This window comes from Sciurus vulgaris (assembly GCF_902686455.1).
Source record: "Sciurus vulgaris genome assembly, chromosome: 8".
In the NCBI taxonomy this organism is placed as follows: domain Eukaryota; kingdom Metazoa; phylum Chordata; class Mammalia; order Rodentia; family Sciuridae; genus Sciurus; species Sciurus vulgaris.
The window spans coordinates 12,736,985-12,744,319 of NC_136468.1; the positions used below are offsets into that span (position 1 = coordinate 12,736,985).

General features: G+C 43.9%; 1 protein-coding gene across 1 annotated transcript in view; it reads right to left on the minus strand.

Moving 5' to 3' along the window:
• Nucleotides 1-4,122, minus strand: part of LOC306668839 (taste receptor type 2 member 39-like) — a gene marked incomplete at its 3' end in the record, with an annotated part of 44,098 nt that extends 39,976 nt beyond the window's left edge. The window contains 1 exon segment of the mRNA XM_079152623.1: nucleotides 4,042-4,122.
• Between the last annotated feature and the right edge of the window lie 3,213 nt (nucleotides 4,123-7,335).

Consider the following 7,335-nt stretch of genomic DNA (forward strand, 5'->3'; position numbering starts at 1 on the left):
TCTGTTCATATCCTTAGCCCATTTGTTGATTGGGTTATCTGTATTCTTCATGTAGAGTTTTTTGAGTTTTTTATATATTCTGCAAATTAGTGCTCTATCTGAAGTATGAGTGGCAAAGATATTCTCCCACTCTGTAGGCTCTCTCTTCGCATTGCTAATAGTTTCCTTTGCTGAGAGAAAGCTTTTTAGTTTGAATCTATCCCAGTTATTGATTCTTGCTTTTATTTCTTGTGCTATGGGAGTCTTGTTAAGGAAGTCTGATCCTAAGCCAACAGGTTGAAGGTTTGGACCTACTTTTTCTTCTATAAGCTGCAGGGTCTCTGGTCTGATTTCAAGGTCCTTGATCCATTGTGAATTTATTTTTGTGCAGGGTGAGAGATAGGGGTTTAGTTTCATTCTGTTGCATATGGATTTCCAGTTTTCCCAGCACCATTTGTTGAAGAGGCTATCTTTTCTCCATTGCATATTTTTGGCACCTTTGTCTAGTATTATTTGGGTTTGTGTGTGTGTCCTCTATTCTGTACCATTGATCTACCTGTCTATTTTGGTGCCAATACCTTGCTGTTTTTGTTACTATTGCTTTGTAGTATAGTTGAAGTTCTGGTATTGCGATACCCCCACTCCTCAGGGTTTTTAATGTTGCTCTGTCCACTCAGCCCTTCCAACCTCCTGTGCGTGTGAAAAATGATCTTTCATTTTTCTAGAAAAGTCCACTAGTTCAGGAATTCAGGTCAAGGCAGGAGGAAATTGTTCAGAGCTCATGGAAACGGAACATTGGAGGGACAGGCACAAGGCACTGATGGTAATTTGAGGCTTCATGTTGCAGCAGACTCTTGCCACTCCAACCTTGGATCGTCTCTTGGACTGCAAGACCGCCTTTCCCCGTTTTGTCTCCATGAGCCTACCTATTTGACTACCTCGTGGGACTGGAACCATGCAGGGTTTATTCTACGATTGGTTTATTTCCCGTAGCATAATGATCCCTGGGTTTATCCATGTTGTTGGAAGTACAGAATTTCTTTCTTTTTAAAAATTGAATAATATTCCATTATGATTTTAAGACCCCCAACTGTAGCACCTCATCATCCTGTCATTCCAAAGAACAGAGCATCAGTTCTATATGGACAATCCTGTATTAATCAGATGTACGGAACAGAAAGTAGCAAGCATGCTAGATATCCTTGGGAGATACAGGCCCAGTGCAGATATGTAAGGGCCTACCAAATAGGAGGTTTTTAGGGGTTCAGTGGTCTGGGGCATTGCACCTTGACCATCTATCACTGAAAAAGAGACACAGTGCTTGGGAGACCTTGAATTTTGGAGGCAGTATTTACTGGACTCCGTGACTAAAAGGAGTGTCAGTTTTGAGTGCTCTGCAGCTGGTATGAATCTTGACGTTAGCAGTCCTTTGTTTTGGCAATATAACCTGGAAGATCCTATGAAGCTACAGAGACACATGGTAGATTAATGATACTGGCCATAGTCTCTGATAAAACCAGGAAAAGATTTGCATAGTAGACCGACAGGATTCGGGAACAAGACCATAGCATCTGCACCAGAGGACTATTTTTCAGAAAAGGAACACATGGTATGCTCATGCGGTTTATAAAGAGGGAAACCAAATCCACGAAACAGCAAGAGGCTATGGGGCCAAAATTACCCATCATGGACAGCTGAGACTGGTCCAGAGGACTTAAATTACAGAAGCGGTTCACATCCCGTGCAAACTATGTCTGCTGCACTAATGAACACCCCTCCTTTAGATTCTAGCTGCAGCTTCATGGCAGTGAAGATGGTTCTGTGACCAGGTTTTGAAGGAAAAAGTCCAGATATGGTTCCCAGTAACCTCAATTTGTTGTTTTGAGCCAAAGGTGGACTGTGTCACATTAAAGCTTCTCTCTGGAATGCCCTAGAAGAGCCCCCTGTGGGGAAAATATTCTCAGCTGGCATAGCAGCACGTAGTACACCTGGACATGGACAGAAGTACCTTGACCCTTGAGCAGTGGAACATCTCTTGGCTGGCTGGTCAGGAATCTGGTAGGATTAAAAATGGAATATTCAATATAAGGAGGTCTGGAGAAGACCATCTGGATAAAGCTCTGGATGTGAAAGCAAAGAATGTGGATCTTTGTGTCCCAGGTTAGTGCTCATGAGGCAGATCTGGCACAGAGGAGATGGCAAACGTGAGGAAGATAGGAAGTCTGCTTTAGTGGATGTCAGCCAGTCTCTGTCCTCAGTTTGGTACTCGTGTAATGGCTAATGAGGCCATGATTGATAGTATGCATAGGCTGGGTGGTAAGGAGTCCCCTTCACTAGAAATGATGTAGGTATTGCTTCCCAACCTTCAACAGCAGAGACTAATATTGAGATCTCAATAGAGCACCATCTCTGAAGGAGATGAACCAACCATTTTGTAGAATAATAACTTTGCTGGATCCCTTTGACTCTAAAAGGGGCAGTCGTTTGTGTTTGCTGGGAATGATAGATTCTTGCTATGGAAGTGCCATTCCTGTCTGTAGTATTTTTGGTCAGTGTCATTATCTTAGGGCTCATAGAAATGTCTGGTTTGAGGCACAGGTTTCCATCTACATCTCCTTAGGCCAAGAGACTCCTTCATTATTATTATAAAGTTGCAACAATGGGCACATGATCAAGGGATCCGCTGGTCTTTCCATTAACTATACCATTTGGGAACTGCTGCCCATGCAGTATAATAAAAATCCAATAGCTAAGTAGAGACGGAGACTACTTGGGGCATAGGATGACAGTGACATCCTTTGAGTTGTGGCATGTGTTTTAGAAGAATGGCTATTAAATAGTGCTGTGTCTTTGATAGCCAGAACATGTGAGCCTAGGAACTCAGGGACAGAAATGACTTCTCTTACCATCACTTCCAGGTGTGCAGATACAAAGTCATAGAGCATGTGCATAATTAACTGGACTAAGTAACGCCAGATCGTTTGCCAAAGTCTGTACCTATGTACACCCTCCTACCATCAGTGCTGAATGGTTCCTGTATACCCTTTTACCCCACTAATGTTTGGCATTTTCTAACTTTCTAAGTTGGCCATACTGTGAGGAAACACATGGGTGTGTATGAAGAGCTTAACACTCATGAGATTCTGGGCATCTTCTTCTGGCCCAGTTGAAAAGGACCGAGGTATAATCATTTTAGGACCTCAGATGTGTTCACCTTGCAGTTACCTGGGAGGGGCTTCAGGGTGAAGTTGACCTGAAATGGTGGGGAGACTTGTAATCTTCCCTCAGTTCTGCCTTTGGTCCTCTGTGTTGCCCTGGGGGCAATTGCTTATCCTCTCTCTGAACATCTTCTCTTCTATGTCAAATGGTGAGACTGATTCCTGTCTTCTTTCCTCACCCGTAGAGAGCCTGTGCTCATTATATCCAGTCTGAATGTTTCTGGGGGGCCCAGTACTATCAGAACCCTCAGGATATCTGGACAGATGCAGTAGGAAGTTGTCAGAAAAGGACACAGGACATTTCAAAGCTGAAGGAAGTTTATTTTACCACCCATGGAGATTCCCCAAAGTCAAGGAGTTTCCCCAAGAGGGAGACTGCAGGAAGGAGGAGTCAGGCAGGTCTCATTCAGGGTGTTACGGTGACAGCAGTACTATCAGACACACGGTGACCAACTGCAGGATACAACTCCTCATCAGGAGGGCATATGTCCTTCTCTGAGACAACTTCAGCATCCCCTACTATGGTGGTATTTTCTAGAGAGAAGGAGCAGGACTTCGTTAGGCCTCTGGACTCCACATGGCTTCACCTCTGCTCTTCCCTTGAGGTTGTGCCCACAACCCGTCTTCCTCTCCTTCTACTGTGCCTGTGCTCAACTGCACTTCCTGGTTTTATACACAAGTCACAGCCAGGACCAGCCAACCTCCCTTTTCTCACATTGCGCCCCTGTCCAGGCTTCCTATCTGTGTCTCATTCTTACTCCAGGCTTTTCCCCCTTTGCATTCTGCCACATCTGGTTTCTTATTTTCACCGAGACCTCTCCTCCTATCTGACATCCACACTTACCCGAGGCTGCAGCATACCAGTAGTAGTTCTGTGGACGACACACACAGGCCGTGTAAACCAAGTGGCCCTGGGTGTAGTTAATGCTTGGGTTGTTCTCCGTACTGATTTTAACCTGAGGAGAATAAGGTAGGGAGGGCTGGCTAAGCCAGTCCAGGATGAACCACTACACAAAATAAGCAGTCCTTAGGACACTGTAGGAAGGGGTCACCAGGAATGTCCCCTGGTTATGCTACATTTGACTTTAGTCACCTTTTTTCTGTGATTCTCATTATGTGCCTCATTTAACTTTAATTTGCACTGTTAAAAATGAACAAAAATCAAAGTTTTCTTGGGCATAGCAAGGGACTGAAATTTAACAGTTAGGTCTGAAGAAGTTTTCAGATATCACATTTGCTTCCTTCTCATGGAGTGGACATAAACAAAGCTGCCTGGGTCTGGATGACCCTGAACTCATCCCTTCTTTATTCAGGCAATGAAAGACCCAAACAGGCACCATTGCTGGGATGTGTTCAGGGCCTCAGTTGGTCTTTACCTAGTCCAGGGCTGAGGATGGTCTTCCCCCAGCCCAGGAAATGACAATTTCTCTGGGAACCCAGAAGGATATGGAGTTGGGAGACACCAGTTGGTCTACTCTGGTGTGGCGAAATGCCAACACTAGCCCACCAAACAAACAAAATCAGCTTCTCATGCCAATTGTCTGCTTTCCAGCTTTGTGACAGGTACTTGCTCTGCCTGCGCTTCTCTGGCTGCCTCTGGAGAAGTGTTGATCCCTCTCTTCCTTGTCAGAGTTTATGAGTTTTTGTGCTTTGTGAGTGATTGAGCTTTAGGAATGTAAAGTACCAGGTTTATTGTGCCAACAAGCACACTTGGAGTCTGAAAGCACTTGGCTGACTAGTACTTAGCACCTGTTTTCCCTCGGTCAATAAAATAATAAAATCCATAATTTATAGTTAAATTCAATTTAATTAAAGAGACGAGATAAGGAGCGACTGAATTTCTCCAAAATGGTGAAGAATCTTCTGGGGCCAGACTTTAGAAAGTATCAGGATGTGTTCCTGGCACGGCATCAAAGAAAACCTCTGCTTCTCAAGAGCATTTCTAGCATTATTTACATTTAAATAAATATCAGGTATGATTTGTATTTCTCTTAGGGTTTTTGGTACCTCTGAAATTTCGCCTTGTGTTCGTGCCTGTTTTCTGGAAAGCCTAAGGAAATCTTGAAGGAATTGGGCATTGGTATAAAAAGTGGTGAAGCAGGAGGGCGCAGGGATTTGGAAGGCTCACGAAAGAGAGCAGGGGCGGAAATGGAAATGGTGACTGGCAAGGCCAGTGCTGCCTGATGGAAGTCTCCTAGGGCTCCCCGCCACTGTCCCCTGCAGCTCTTCTTCCATCTGCCACCACCTGTTGAGTGTCTCTCCCCTCCTCCAAATCATTGTTGCATGGGTTGGTGGCAGGAGTTAGGGGTAGGTGGGAGCATAATTCATTGCCACCCAGTCTTATTTACCTTTGTTTTTACCTCCATTTGTATTGATTTTCCCTCTTTCCTTTCTTTTTCTTTCTTCCGAATCTCCCCTTTCCTGGTGAATCAGAGTCCTGACTCCATGATTAAAAGTTACCACTCATTCATCTTTTGCCCAACAACGTTTCTTCAGTTTTACGATGGAATCAATACACATGCCCCTCTATCAGGGAGGCCAATACACACAAAAGCATTTGTAGGTGAAGCATTTGGCAAGATGTTAAATCATTTCACCTAAAATCGGTGGTGAATATCGACATTCTTGCTGTTATCTTCCAACCCTAACTCCCAATTTATCACTCACCTCCATGCATTTTTCCACATTATTTGTGACTGTGAGTGTTATCAAAAATTCTTCATTTGGCTTTACCAGTTGAGGAACTGCTACGCTCAGTGAAAGTATGTTCTCTCTGGATAAGACAATAGAGCAGAAGCTCAAAGTCAGATCAGAGTCGAGGACTGAGGCATCCTGATAGGGAGGGGCAGAGGGAGCAGAGGGATGTTACACAGAAGGGCCAAAACTTTCTCCTCTAAGAACCTCCACATGTGTCTATTCAGGACATTCTTATTGATAAGAAGAGAAAAATGTAGGCCTGAATGAAAGATCCACTAAAGAAGGTAGGAGACTGAAACGGGAGAACTGCTTTCCCACCATCTTATGTTCCCAGTGGAATCTCCACAGTGTTGTTCAGGGCCAGAAGTGATTTTGTTGCACAAGAATGTGCTTCGGCAAAGAGCGTTCACCCTTTTCCATTTTTCTTGTGGAATCATCTCAAAAATCCATAAAAGTGTCTTACATTAGTAGAACTAGAAGAAGAATATGATATCCTCGGAGTCTGAGAAATTTATCACAATGGTGAACTAAGGTTCATTATCTCATTGTTCATAAGGCTTAACTATAGGGGAACCTAAAGGTTCTACTGAGTCAATCGAAAAGGGTTGACTCCCAACTGCGTGCAGTTTGTATCGTCCCATACATCCCCTGTCCTATCTGCTTCTCTTTGAGAAATGCCCAGGTTTAGTGGGTATCACTTCTTCACCAAAATCTCCATGGCTCCATTTCCATTCAGATACTTCTTTCTCTACATTCTGTCTGCGGCATGTCTAAGTCTCTTAGGGAACGCCGTATGTCTTTCTCAACCTCATTGCTTCCTTCTTGTCAAAAGACAGTCCCCTTCCAATGACTTTTTCTCCAGAAAGAGTTGGAATCTCACATTTCCTTTCCCCACTTTTGGCAGACAATTATAGACCTGGAGACTAGTTTCATCACAGGGATCTTGCATAAGGGAACGGTTCCTGGAAAAGATGGGGTTTGGGCTCATGTTTCTACATTCCTTTGTGTTAGAGAAACCTGCTGAGGTTGTAGAGACTCTGACTCCAGTATATAAGACAGATCTTAATGAGGTGGGGAGTACTTTTTCCAGTGAAGTGGTAAGAACTGTGTGAGTTGATGGTCAGCACAGCCCTGTGTACTGGTAATGACCGTGCCTGGCCCCTTTTGTATTATTGAAAGACCTCATCCCAAGCTTATCTCACAGGCATTGGCCAAGCCCACATCTCTGCCCACGCTATCCACTTAGGAGAAAAAGATTAGAATGATAAATTTGGGGCAGAAAAATAAATTGAAACACAAAGTAATAGCTGGACATGGGTTTGATAACTTCCACAACAGGTTCTGAATGGATAAAGAGTGAGACTATGAGACATAAAGTGTGAATATGCCCAGGAAGTGTCCTCTGCAAGCACGAAAATAATCTTAAGGAGCAGGATGTGGA